This window comes from Vitis riparia, chromosome 18 (assembly GCF_004353265.1).
Source record: "Vitis riparia cultivar Riparia Gloire de Montpellier isolate 1030 chromosome 18, EGFV_Vit.rip_1.0, whole genome shotgun sequence".
Classification (NCBI taxonomy): Eukaryota; Viridiplantae; Streptophyta; class Magnoliopsida; order Vitales; family Vitaceae; genus Vitis; species Vitis riparia.
This window is the reverse complement of record NC_048448.1, coordinates 32,854,192-32,869,135: the sequence shown is the minus strand read 5'-3', so window position 1 is coordinate 32,869,135 and position 14,944 is coordinate 32,854,192.

Genomic DNA, 14,944 nt, shown 5'->3' with positions numbered 1-14,944 from the left:
TATTTTAAAGGGAAAATAAAATAAGAAATAAAACCCTAAAAAATGACTCCATAGTTTTTGGAAAAACATATCTTTGAAAAACCCGAGTTTAGGTCCGGGGATCAGGTTACTTATTGGGAAGGTACCTCAAAGAGATAGCACCCCTCTAAGCCTTAAAGAGGTCTTTATTGGCTAAGTTGAAGGGAATATGACAATTAATTAATTGATTGAAGGTACCTAGGTAGACTAAGGTGATTTTAGAATTAACATGCCAAACCAGAAAGTCAAATCATGATCATGAAAGAGAGTCAAAGTGTGTACCTGAACCGCTTCTCAAACACTATCATAAAACATCAAAGTTAGTATAGAAATATAGCACACGACATGTATTTAATCATAGTGAATCAAGCATACATCTAAGTACCTAAGGATCACATCAAGCATAAATAAGGTTCATAACAACATGCATGTTCATGGAATTCCAAAAAGTAGTGATAGAAAGCATACTTGGATAGCATGCATAATTTATAAGATTCCTCAAAAAAAGGTTAGAGTGGTTAAGACAAGTATATATTATATAACACCTTCATTATGTCTAACATACGGTGTCAAAGCCAAAAATTGAGCTAAGATAAATCAAATGACTCCAAAAATAATAATAATTTCAAGTAAAGTATAAAACCATCAACATGCAATTAGAAAAGGAAGCATCATAAAACAATTTCTAAAAAATGGCTTAGAGTGGAATTTAATTACAAAAAATTTTAGGAAACAACTCCTACACATCTTGATCAACATACTGAAAGCCAAACACTCATTCAAAGGACAGATTATAACAAAGACACCTAAAGGTTCTACAAAGTCCAGATTAGGTAAGAAAAAGTGACATGCATAAACAAATTTTTAAAAAATAGTAAATAATCACATAAAAAAAAATCACAAACATATTTCAAAGTGTCTATATCACATAAAAAATGAATCTAAGGTTAGATAGTACTCAAAAATATTTTTAAAACACTCAAGCTAATCAGATGTCCAGAATCCATCATGCATAATAGGCACGACTTTGAAAAATCATATCTCCCTCAAAATGGCATATGTTTCAATATTTTATATGTTTAAGATCAATTTCAAGAAGCCTATAATTGAGAAAAAATATTGAATCAAATTTAAAAAGTTGTCTGGTATTTTATTGTTTCAAAAATATCTCGGGTGTTTAGAATTGGGTGAAAATGGAGCCCCCCTAATAACTCATTCATATCTTCTATTCTGGAATTTCTTTCTAACTCAAATGAAACTTTAAATTCAAGTTCAAGGACTGAGGAAAGTCATGCAAGTTTTGAAATTTTTAAAAAAATATTATGAAGTTGCTGAAATGAATTTTGAAACTAAAGGGTCAGTGGTTGAGTGAAAAACTGGCAGCAAAAAAGAAAAAAATTTGAAAAAAAATTTGTGTGGGGGTTCCATCAAACTTTTGTTCATGCAACGTAATCAAATTCCCCACTGAGATTGCATCCTACTCCTGACATTCTGTACCCCATATCTAGCTCCCATCCAAACAACATCTTAGTTTCAAACAGATGCTTTGGGCAAAGATTCTGAAAATTTTGGCTTGCAAGTGATTTTAGCAAAGTACCAGAAATTCTACACTAAAGAAGCTGTTGAAATGCTGCATGGAATTAGATCATCATCAAGGGAGTGACGGATTTCTCAATGCTACTGTCCAAATGACATTCAGAAGTTGAAACCAAAGGCCCCCCATTCCAGAAATAGGTATAGAAGAATGATCAAGATTACCTTCTTTGGTGATCTTTGTACCAAGTGAGGAACCCTTCATTTGTGGAGTTCTCTTGCATGCCATTCTGATGAAGTGTAGATCCAAAACCATCTGAGAGCTTTGCTGTTTTCTCCTGATTCCCATCTGATAAACTGATTCCAACTGTGCTACCAGAGCAGCTCTGAGAAACCTGCTGCTCAATGAGAATTGGTTGACCAATGGAGTAAGACAAAGGGTGCCTTTATTTTTCTTCAAGTTCTGTGTGGTATTTCCAGATTTAAGTAAGTAAGAAATATTTTTATTGTTCTCATGGTGATGTTGTCCATCTATTGTTGAAGCATAGGGGAATTGTTTAGAATAAAATCTACAAGAAGTTCTAACAGAAAACAACCATTTCTTGAAAAATGCTCCTGTGAGAGCCCTATGAGAACAAACAAATTTTATAATGTGAACTTTGAGAATGAACTGACCATGAAACAGTATGAACTTCCCGACCTCTCAATCCGAGACCCATTGAAGTTACATAAACCAATCTATGAACATACTGTATCAGGTTGTACCCTTGAAATTAGATGATCCCATATCATGTTTCCATATTGGAAAACTACTTCTTTACATTCCTGGCTCACGATTCCTTCTACTCCAGTTGCATGGTTGATTTCAGTCACGATCGTCGTTGGACCAACAATTAAGGATGTTCCTGAATCTACAATAGCTGCATAACCTGCCTCACAAAAGCCTGTTGATTGGTATCCAATAAGAAACTCTCCCATTTCAAACTGCCAGTAACCTTTTTGAGTGATTGAAGCATAAGTGTGCTGCCTCTTGAAGTGTCTCTTGTCGAAACCACCATAAACAATCTCACCTCCATCGGTGGCTTGTGGATCCCGATTTAGCCAGAAAGAGAAGGTGTCTTCTTGCACAAGACCTTGCTGAAGCAAATAGTACCAAACTGGTGTGGTATTCCCAACAACAATTTCCTCGAAACCAAGCCCAAGAATCCCATCACATTTGGTAACAGAACTCCCTTATTTTCATTAAATGAGAATAAGCTATAATGCGACATGCAAGGTGCTACATCAACTGCATCTTCAAGAAACTTGACACGTCCATAACCAAATCTCCCAACTGTAAAATCTTGAACTTGACTCACACGAAAAATAAACATTCTTCTGAGAAATCTTTCTTCTGCATTTGCGGCTGTGGTGGCGTGGATATTTAGACCTTTAGGAAGAAGGCCCTCGAATACTTCCAGATTCACAAGCGAGCACCCCAGGAATAGAAGCAACTTCTGCATCCAACTAAATCACATCTGGAATCTGGTTTAACAACTTTCTTGCCTTGAAGAAGAAATACCTAATCTGCAATCATGTGCCAAACCCCACAAGCAGCCCATACTCTACACAGCCTTTATAAAGCTTCCACCTTTCATGAAATACTTATTCCATCATGGTCTCTAATAGCCCAGAACACTAAAGAAAGGGAGGCGAGTGAAATATAGATGCTAAGCATAGAAAGAAATGACTTAAGAAAAACAAAGGAAGGAAGACAGAGGATAGGTAACAGACGAGCCACATCTCATTATTTTGTCAAAGGGCTTGAAAACAGGTAGGGAATATAAGAATGAGATTATGACAGAGACGGGAAAAACAGAAACAGAGTCAGATAATCAGAGTGAATCAAGAGTTATGCCTATTTTTCGAACAAAATCACATAAGCAATTGAGAAAACCAAACCACAAATAATATACACACAATATATGATCAAAAGACCACTATAATCCATGCACAAATCAAATAACCAATTCAAAATAAATGGCTAGAAAAAAAAATGAGCTAAGTGAAATATGAAGGTGAACAGGGAGTCAAAACATCTATACCCAGAAAACTCCCCTTCGTTTCTCTTTTCTGGCTGCTACAACTCTTTTTTCTGTTTTGCTCTCATTTGTTTTGCTTGTCGCCCTCCTTTAGCTTTTTTTTCTATCTCCTTTCTTTTCTCTCCTGCTATATCTCCTTGTTATCTATCTTGCTATCTTCTTCTTTTTCTCGTTCTTCTCTGCTTTCTCTATTTGAAAAACAATCTCCAGCCCTATATTTCTTCCTGCAGCCCTACACCCATCTGTTAGAGTTTTTTTTTATAGCAAATAGCAGTCTTTCTACGTGAGGAGTCTTCCTCTCTCCAAATTCTATCTTATCCACCAGAAAAGTCATTTTTTTGAATTTTAAAAATGAATCCATGCATATCATGTAAAAGCCTTACCTTTCCAAAAACTTCTTCATTGGTGGATTTTCTTATAAAACTTCAAATTATTAAATCGGATAAATAAAAAAAATAAAAAATGAATAAATAAACGAGAATGATAAAAATAATAATAATAGATAAATAACAAGATAATGAACAAATAAAATAAAATAAAAAACTAAATAAATAAAAGTGATTGATAACAATAAAAATAAATTAAAATAAATAAATAAATAAAAATATAATAAATGATTAAATAAAAGTGATTGATAATAATAATAAAAATAAATAAATAAGTAAATGAGATAAATAGGTCATGCAACCATACAAGTCACGTTAAAAATGTCTAATGGGCCAAGTGGGCCTAATGTCATGGACTTAGTCGTTTCCTAAGCTCGTGCGGCACTTAGACAAGTCAAGACACTTGATCTTGCTAAGTTAGCCTTACTCCCAACGCTTAGCTTGATAGGCTAAGATGCTTACAACTCGGAAGCTTGAGAAAGCGTAGTAGGCGACTCTTAAAGAATGTAAGCTTTATTGCTTTCAAAGGAAGCTATACAATGCTTAGAAGCTCACTTGCTTGGTTAGGAAGTGATTTGGGTGGTGCCTTGGCCAAATGAGGCCTTCACCTATTTATAAGCACCAATGGAACTCTATGGAACCTTGGAGGGTTCCTTACAAATCAAGAAGATTCTAGAATACCCTACACAATTCTATGTACAACCCTATGTACAAGAGATCTCTAAAATTCTCTAGAAAGCCTTGGACTCCTCTCATGCCTTCCACCATAGTGTAGAGATATGTGGACATCTCTAGAACCTTCCACACTCTTCCATCCAATGACTTAGTGTAGATGGTTCCAGGAGTCTCCAGAAACTTCCTAGGCTCTATATAAACCCATAAGGAGGCTCATTTGAAGCATCCTATGACACTCTCCCTCACCTATGTCTTCAACGTCCTCGTCGTTGCCTCTTTCTGAAACCTCTCGATGTGTTTCCAAAACCTTCTCAAGGCATCCGCATGTTCCCAACTTACCTGCCTCCTAGGTAGTCATTTCCATCAAACTAGATACTCTATCACATGAGGGACCCCTTGTCTCCTGGTGACCCATTCAACCAAGATATTTTTCACCTCCTTTTCTAGTGACGCCTCGGATGGATGCAGATCCCTGCACTTTTGATGCTTGGAGTACTGCTTCCTCTTACCCATCAAGTTCACCTTTCCCTTGGTGACCTTGTCGATGTATGTGCGGGCTACCTCTACTAGCTCCCCTTTTGCCTCTTTTACCTGCACTCCTGATAGTAAGGAGGTCTTAGGCATACTAGGCTTTGGGTCGAATTGGAGGGCACCTAGTAGCTGTATCGAGCCCATATGTGCTTCGTCCTCCAATTCCTTTTCCTTGATCATGGCACTGAGCGCCTTCCTCTTTGGACAATCCCATGCCCAATGTGGACCGTCACATAGGAAGCATTTGATTTTAGGCATAAACTCCTTCCTTTCTGCCTTGACCCTTCCTTCTCGGACGTTAGATGTCTTGTCTGATCCCATTCTAAGAGCATTGTGGTCCTTTAAAACCTCGTCTCCCCCACCTATGGCATGGCTATTATCCAAATACTCAACCTTGGAGGAGTCTCCCATCTTGTAATTCGTCAAAGACTCTACTAGTGCCATAGTAGTGGCTAAGTCTTGAACACCTCGACGTCTTAATTCCTGCTCCGTCCACCATTGTAGGTTATCCATGAAGTTGAATAGCAACTCCTCCCCAGTCATGTTAGGAATCTCAAGCATGAGTGAAGAGAATTCCTTGACATAGTCGCGTATCGAGCCTATGTGCTTGAGACGCCTCATGTTTTTCCTAGCCAGGTAAGCCACGTCCTCGGGGTAGAACTGCCTCTTGATCTTCATTTTAAAGTCCTCCCACGTCTCTATGGTGCAAATGCCTTTCTCCATATCGGCAAACCTCTGACACCACAATAGAGTAGCTGTGTCAGTAAGGTAAAGGGTTGCTGTCCTTACCTTAGCCACCACATCAGTTAATGCGATAGCCTCGAAGTATCGCTCCATATGCCATAAGAAGTTGTCTAACTCCTTGGCATCCCGCTTGCCTCTAAACCTTTATGGCTTCGGCACCTCCACCCTAGATGCCTCTTGGGTGGCCATGACCCATGCCGACACAACAACCTTGTAGATGGCCAACTCTTGCCTAACCTCCTGGTCTCGGGACTCCATTCGAGTGGCCAAGGCCTCTATCATTGACTCCATGCTAGCAAGCATGCTCAAGACCTTTTCTTATAAAAACATAAAATCATTGTGAGACACTGGTTGAACCTGTGAGACTAGCATCCCTTCACGCAGGTCTTGGATCTGCTCCCTTAGATCCTCTAAGCCCTTCTCCATGCCTTGGTCGATCAAGTCCAACCTCTCCCGAGTGTCCGCCATGGCTAGCTCCACCTTGGCTAACCTTGCCTCCATGTTGGCAACAACATCATGAGATTTATCCTTCTTGCCCCTGCCCCGTGCAGTAGGCTCGGTCTCCCTCCTACGGGTTTGCTCACTAGTCTTATCCACATTGGAGCCCGACATGCTTCCTTTATAATGCCCGCTTCCTAGCCGCGCTCTGATACCACTTGTCACTGACTTAGTTGTTTCCTAAGCTTATGCGACACTTACACAAGTCAAGACACTTGATCTTGCTAAGTCAGCCTTACTCCCAACGCTTAGCTTGCTAGGCTAAGATGCTTACGACTCGGAAGCTTGATAAAGCGTAGTAGACGACTCTTAAAAAATGGAAGCTTTATTGCTTTCAAAGGAAGCTATACAATGCTTAAAAGCTCACTTGCTTGGTTAGGAAGTGATTTGGGTGGTACCTTGGCCAAATGAGGCCATCACCTATTTATAGGCACTAATGAAACTCTATGGAACCTTAAAGGGTTCCTTACAAATCAAGAAGATTCTAGAATACCCTTTAAGGTATTCTTGCACAAGAGATCCCTAGAATTCTCTAGAAAGCCTTGGACTCCTATCATGCCTTCCACCATAGTGTAGAGATGTGTGGACATCTCTAGACATCTCTAGAACCTTCCTCAGTCTTCCCTTCAATGGCTTAGTGTAGATGGCTCCAGGAGTCTCTAGAAACTTCCTAGGCTCTATATAAACCCATGAGGAGGCTCATTTGAAGCATCATGTGACACTAAGGTGTCTAAATGGGCCTAAGTGAACCTAGATGGGCCTAGAGTGTCTAAATGGGCCTAAATGAACCTAAGTGGGCCTAAGGTGTCTAAATGGGCCTAAGGTAGTGCCTAATGGGTCGGGTATACCTATACGGCCCAAGGGTGAGACTAGGTGGGCCTAACTAAGTCTAACCTAAAGTGCACATAAGTAAAGCCTAGTCTAAACTTGAAAGGCAGCCGAGGTCATAATGTGGAACCAGATAAACCCCTTAACCAAAGTCTCCAAAATGGCTTAGAAAATATAAGTAGTATGAGTAGCAATGGGCCACCAAGGAACTGCTATAGAGCATTGGAAATGAACTTAAAGACATGTGCTAAAAGGATAAAATGAAGGGTCTACAAAATCATTTCAAAATGGTCCTTTAGCTTTGTGTAGTTGTCTTCAAATAGCCATAACCTCTTCACTTCAGATTTAATTTGCACACCATTTAAGCATTAGACTCCTGACTTCAGCTCTAATTTTCACACCATTTAAGCATTGATCTAGCATATCATTGTAAACAACCTTAGCGATGATAGTTTTACCAATCCCACAAATCCCTTAAATCCCAACCATGCTCACTTCATTTGATTGGGCGTCTATCAATAACTTTACCTTTTTGTAGTTTGAGAAATGGTGATAGGGACATTGAAATGAATAGGGGATAGGGTGACTAGAGAAGATGATTGAAAAGCCTAATGATCTACCAGGGTAGGCGACATGGAGGATAAATGTGTCTTGAGATCATGAGGGAAACTCATGCTCAACAAATTTCCCATGACGAGATAAAAATATCCTATGAGAACTAGGGTCATAACACTTATAAGCACTTTGATTACTAGAATAGCCAAGAAAAATGCAAGGTTTTAACTCAACTTCTAGTTTGTGCTTGATGCAAGGTTTAAGCCAAGGAAAGCAGAGCACCCAAAAAGCCCTCAATTTGGAGTAATTTGGCAGACTTTGAAATAATTTCTCAAATGGGGATTTGTGTGCCAATAGAGGTGTGGGAAGGTGATTTATGAGGTAAAAAGCAATTTGGAAGGCATGAAACCCAAAATATAATGGTAAAGAAGTAGTGTGTAGGAGGGTAAGGCCAGTTTCAACAACGTGGCAATGCCGACATTTAATAGAACCATTATGTTGGGGTGTGTAGGAGGAGTTTTGAGGTGTTGAATACCATTTTCAAGAACAGATTTCAAAGCTTGAAACTCACCACCACCTTTTGAGTAAATGGTCGCTATGGAAGTTTCAAAGAATTTTCAACAATAGTTTTATAACTATTAAACACAAAATAACATTAGATTTATAGCATAATGGATACAACTAAATGTATTTTTTGAAATGATTGAAAAAAATTACATAATAAGTGAACCCCTCAATGGACATGACTAGGGAAGGACCCCAAACATCAGTGTAGATAAGACCCAAAGGGTCACAACTCTGCAATGATGAAGTACCAAAAGGTAGGTAATGACTCTTATGAGAAGGACAAGACTCACAATAAAAGGTGGGTGGAAGTTTTGATGACAAGGATAATAAAGTAAACCTTACTAAATGATTGACAATATGATTAGACAGATGACCAAGGCAGTAGTGCCAAACTTGTGGGGAGGCTTTTATTCCAACAAGAGTAATAGGAGAAGGTTTGGACAAAACTACAAATTCCATAAAGCGAGGCCATTCATAGACATCTTGCTTGTTTTGTTCGCAAAGAAGATGTTCCCCCGTGCATAAGTCCTTCACCACAAAAAAATGTGGAAAAAAACTAAATATAGGTGTTATTGGTTTTGCAAAATTGAGAGACATATATTAGATTCTTTTGCATGGAAGGAACACATAAAGCATTTGTAAGGGAAAAGTGAGAGTTAGAGGAAGAGATATCAATTGAGCCAATGTGGGAGATAACAAGACTTGATCCATCTCTGAGAATAACATCATCTAGACCCTCATAGTTATGATGTAGAGATAGATTGGAGAGGTTGGATGTGATGTTTTGAAAAGCAATAGAATTTATGAGCCAAGTGTCATTATTGGGAGGAGAAGTGATGGAGTGATTGTCCATGGGCTATGGGTGATTATGGGGAAAAAGCTTATAACAATGGCGAGCACTATGACCTCATTTTCTATAGTATTGGTAATAAACAACTGGAGAGTAGAATGATTGTCGTTGCAATGTTGATTTGTGAGATGAGAAGGCATTGGCCACATGATTTGTGGCTGCATAGGCACTAGAGGAAGTCCTTGAGAGAACAAATTAGGTTGTTGTCTAGAATTATTGAGATTGGAATACTGCTTATGTTTCGAATTAGAGGATTGTGCCCTTGAGTTGGAGGTTAAATGAGCAGTGATAGGAAGAGACTATATGACACGCTAGTCATTTAATAAAAAGGCTTCATGGTTAACAAGTTGGTCATAGAGATCTTCAAAGGAAATCAAGGTTTCCCAATTCTTAACAGCAACAACAACTTCTTTATAAGCAAGCCTGAGTCCCCGAAAGCAATAAGCAATAAGATTAACATCACTTTGAGGAGCACCGATAACTACAAGTTCATCACTAATTGATTTAATGGATTGAAGAAATTTTGCAATAGGTCAGTCACCCTAAGTCATCTTACTAAGTTTATCTTTAAGAGGAATGACCCGTGTTGGATCAATTGGCATAAAGTCAAACTAAGCGAGTCCAAGCCTCACGACTAATGGTAGCAGTGGAAATAAGAGGAACTATAAGGAGGAAAATATGGCATGAAAGATGAGTTGGTCTTGTCTTTGCCAAAATATGTAGGTTGGGTTGGGTTAGGTTGGATTTCAGTATTAACAGTAATGATTAGGGATGGGCATGGAAGAATGTCATCAAGAAATCTAAGAAGATTGTATCCAAAGAAAATATAGTGACATTGAACATGCCAGGTGGTGTAGTTAAATGTGGTAAGTTTGATAAGAAGTTGAGAGGCAACATTTATGGAGATAAGTTGTGTGGTGTTGGGCACAAAAGGTTGGATAAAGGTAGAGACAATTTCTAATGTTGCATTGTTGGATGAATTATTTTCTGACATGGTTGGAAAAATTGGTGGATGCTCGTTAGAGTTATGAATGCTCTGATACCATAAAGATGCAGTAACCGGATTCAAAAATATTGAATGAATTTTTTCTTTTTGAATTTTTGTACACGATTTACAAAGGTATAAGTATACAATCCTATGGTATGGGTATGGTAACTATTGACTAAAAATAATTGATTAGAGGATAGAATCACAAAGATATGCAGACATAGTATATGAGATTATATTTGCTCTTTGGTCTTTACATATTAAGAATGGGAAGTGTCAAGATGTGATATAGTCTTTACATATTGAGAATGGAAAGTGAGAGATATTCAACCACGATGTGTTATGTCATATATTCCTTTCTATAAAGAATATTATATAAACTATTTTCTAACTTGATAAATTATTATAATATTATATTTTCTTATATAATAAAAAAGTTGTTAGAAATATCTCTATAAATATTGTAAGTCATGTAGGGAAAAGGTCACGAGAGGGAGATAAACTTATGAAGGCTATATGAAGAAGAATGAGAGACACTCGGTAGAGTGAGGAAGCTTGTAGTTCAAGGGGTAAATAAAAGGAGTGGGAAACATAGGATATTTTAGGAACTTAATAGTTGTATTTGGTTTTCTTCCTCTATAATATTCTTTATGGTATAGTAGAATGATTTTCTTATATCCGTGGATGTAGGCATGTTTGATCAAACTACATTAAAACTTCATGTTCCTTTATGAGAACTATTTTATCTTTATGTTATTGAACTAACAAGTTTACATTGAAATTTCTACTGGCACAACAAACTGGTATTAGAGCCCAAGATGAAGATTTCTAGAAAAATCAAAGAAAACAAAGCACATAAAAAGATGACAAAAGGAATTTTAATTAATTGAAAGTTGAGTTGATTATTCTCATGTTAGGATTGATACATGTATCATGGAGAGATGGAAGATTGACTTAATAGAATTTCATCCAAGATGGAGATAGGTGTCTCAAATTCCTAATTAGTATAAATCCCTTTTTATAAGGAATATTGTATTAATAACTTGACATGTTATAGTAATATTAGATTTTTTTATTTTTATTAAATAAGGAAGCTTATTAGGAATGTTGATCTCTATAAATGTTCTAGGTCATGATGGGAAAAGGTAATGAAATGGAGATGGACTTAAAGACTATACAAGATGGATAAAGATGTGGGGAAAAAATGAGATATACTTGATGGAGTGAGAGGGTTCGTGGTTTAGGGTGTAGATACAAGGAGTTGAGAAACATATGATGTTTTTAGAACTCAATAATTTATCTAGTTTTTTTCCTCTATAATATTATTTATAGTATAGTGAAATGATTCTCTTACATTTGTGGATATAGGCATGATTGACTGAATCACGTTAAAACCTTGTATTTATTTGTGTAAATCATTTTATTTTTGTATTCTTAAACTAACATGTTTACATTGAGCCTTCTGTTGGCACAACATTTTCAAGAATTGGGTTGAGAGATCCAACATTTGATGGATTGACATTTTAACTAATTAGCTGGTGCGGACCAATTTTAAAAATATTGGACATGATATGATGCTACTCTTTCACCTACTCTCATGTCTAAGCATGCATACATAGAAACTCCTTGAGTACACTACTCTCATGGCTTAGCTCCTTTCATGTGGTGGGTTTTTCCTCTTTTCTTATTTTCTTTTCCTTTTTTATTCTTTGATTATTTGTATGTGGTACTGTGTAATGGAGAGTTCATTTAAGCATTTACATGTAAGGTGGATGGGAGTAGTCACATACAAGATTTAATAGAGAGTTGGGTATTAGTAGTCACATGTAGGATTAATTAGTTTCTATTCATCTCAGTAAGAACTCATTTATGTCATATTATAAATAATAATAAACTCTCCTCTATGCTCGATCTCTCTAGCTTTCCTCTTTCTATTGGTTGAGCTTATTAAGCTTTTGCAGGCCTCTCCCTTTGAGCTAGCTAGCTAGATGGGAAGAATATACATCTTTTTTTGGGACGGAGACACGCATGCTAAAAAAAAACATCAACTTAGAAGCGCCATAGTAAAGAAAAAGAAAGAATATACCAACAGAGGACCCTACTCGGAGTATACATGCTCGATTTAGTCGAGGCACATATAACTACTTAGAAATCCTTGAGGATAAAAGATATCATTTACCTAACCTATGACGAACATGAGGAACTTGATGTAACAAGCTTCAAAACTAATGACGTAACACTTTATAATATAATAAAAAATAAAATAAAACACAAAGGACAAGTATGTATATATATTATCATGTTACAGAGCGTGATCATTTCACTAAAATTTTTGCTGAATAGGGAGTTAAATTTGAGCATTTACATGCAAGGTGGCTAGAAAAGTCACATCCAAGATGTAATGGGAAGTTTATATGAGCATTGGCATGCACGGTAGGTAGGCGTAGTCACATGCAGTATTAACATTTAACTAAGAAATTCTTACAAATCAATATATATATATATAATTTTCCTCTCTATTATGGTTTTGGTTGGTGGCCCCTAAAATTCCGATATTTCTCCAACATTGCGTCCATTTTTTTATGAAATTTTAATGCATGCTCAAATAAACTGTCCATTAAATCATGCATGTGCCCTACCCCACTCACCTTCGATGGCATATATATATATATATATTAAACTTATATTTTGAAAATATCAGTTAATTATAATAAACCCATCTTTTATAAAGACAAATTTAATACAAAAATGTCGAACTCAAATTTCCAAAAACAAGTTCAATTAATTCCCTTTTTTAAGAGACAGATTTAATGTAAAAAGACTAAATTCATACTTTGAAAAATAAGTTTTATATATGGGCATAAACTGCTATAATTTTAGAAATACTTTGACGAGAATGAGATTTTTTTTTTTTTTTTGCTCAACTTCCATACTTGTTCAAAAAGGCCCTAATTCAAGGGGGAAAAGTGCTCAAACAGCGAGGAGGTACAGAAAAACTTGCCAGTGGCTGGCAGAGTCATCAGTACTAGAAATATGACAAAGGCAGGATGCATCAACCACTTTAGTGCTTAAATTTTCAGTGTTAATCTTTCTTTACTGATATTTTTGTGGGCGGTCAAGTAAAATCAGGATAATTAAGAACTAGCTACACCACCAACCCTGCATTGAATTCCATGGTCCGATTACCGCCTGAAGTAAACGTGTTTGCTCGCTGCCTAGAAAGTTGGTGGGGATAATTTAGAACTAGCTACTCAACCAGCCCCGCATTGAATTCCGTGGTCCAATTAGTACCTGAAGTAGACATGTTTCCTTCAATGCAGGGCTGGTTGAGTAGCTAGTTCTAAATTATCCCCACCAACTTTCTAGGCAGCAAGCAAACACGTTTACTTCAGGTGGTAATCGGACCATGGAATTCAATCCCCTGTATATATATACATGGAAAATTCAACGGTACCTCCTTTGGTGCCGTACCAAAAAAATTTTAATACATAAATGCTTATTTTAATATATTTATGTATGATTTTTTGACAAATTGGGTTATAAGTTTTTATCATAAAATAAATATTTTATCATCACATAACAATTATTCTTAAATTGTTAATATTTTACAACTTTGTTTAATTGCATGTAATGAGAACCTTCATATGACGTGCGTAAGATTGTCTCCCATTAAAAATATTGGTTAACCTGTTAGTGATCCGTTGAAGTAGTTTTTTTCCTTTTTTTATTTATTTTGGGTTCCTCTACACTTGTCATGCCTTTATTGAAGGAAAAGTGTGGGTATGATACCGAAAAGTAGAGTTCGGTATCATGGACCAACCCATTTGGAATAAAACATAGAAGCCATTGCTTCAACCTCATGTTTATAAGAAATGAGAACCTTAAATATCCACTCTTGTCCTATAAATCGACTCATAAAGCGATAGCAAAGAAGAAAAGTATGTAACGTAACAATCATAAGAATCACAGTGCAAGAACGAGGAGATGAGGTTTGCTTTAATTGACATACAGCCCAACATCATTCAACGTCCACGCATGAGCGAGGAAATGAGGTTTGCTTTAATTGAGATAGAGCCTCACCATCATTCAATGTCCATTTATGCTGAAGAAAATGATGATCATGCAATGCTAAAGGGCAAATACAAGTCCTTACTATGGGTTGAACAAGTCCCTCATGTAATTAACTTGATTGAGAAAATTATTGAATATGTTATTAAAACATTGTAAGGATGGTTCGATATTTCTGAGCACCAAGTGAAAATTTATCAATGTTGATCATTCGTGATGGTTCCTGGAAATGTCATAACACGCGTAGGCTGACTAGCCCAAATGGGACCACTGCTTTTATCTATTTTCTGTTTCTATTTCTAATAATATAAAATTGATTATTACGAGTTCCATGCTACTAAACTTCATATTCTCTTTTTATCTCTTTCCCTCTCTTTCCCTCCCACTTCCTTTATTTTGAAGCTTAAAAATTCTTTACATAAAGAAAGGAGAAATTCTTTGCATGAATCACACACAATTTTGAATCATTCAATGTATTTATTACTTGTATTGATCTTAATAAAGAATTGTTTATATCTAATTATATCGGTTTTTTACATTTATAAAATTCTAGTCAATTTATCTTTCATGTTGGACTAATATTTTTCTTTTATTCAAATTTGTTAACCAACTTTAGTAGTTG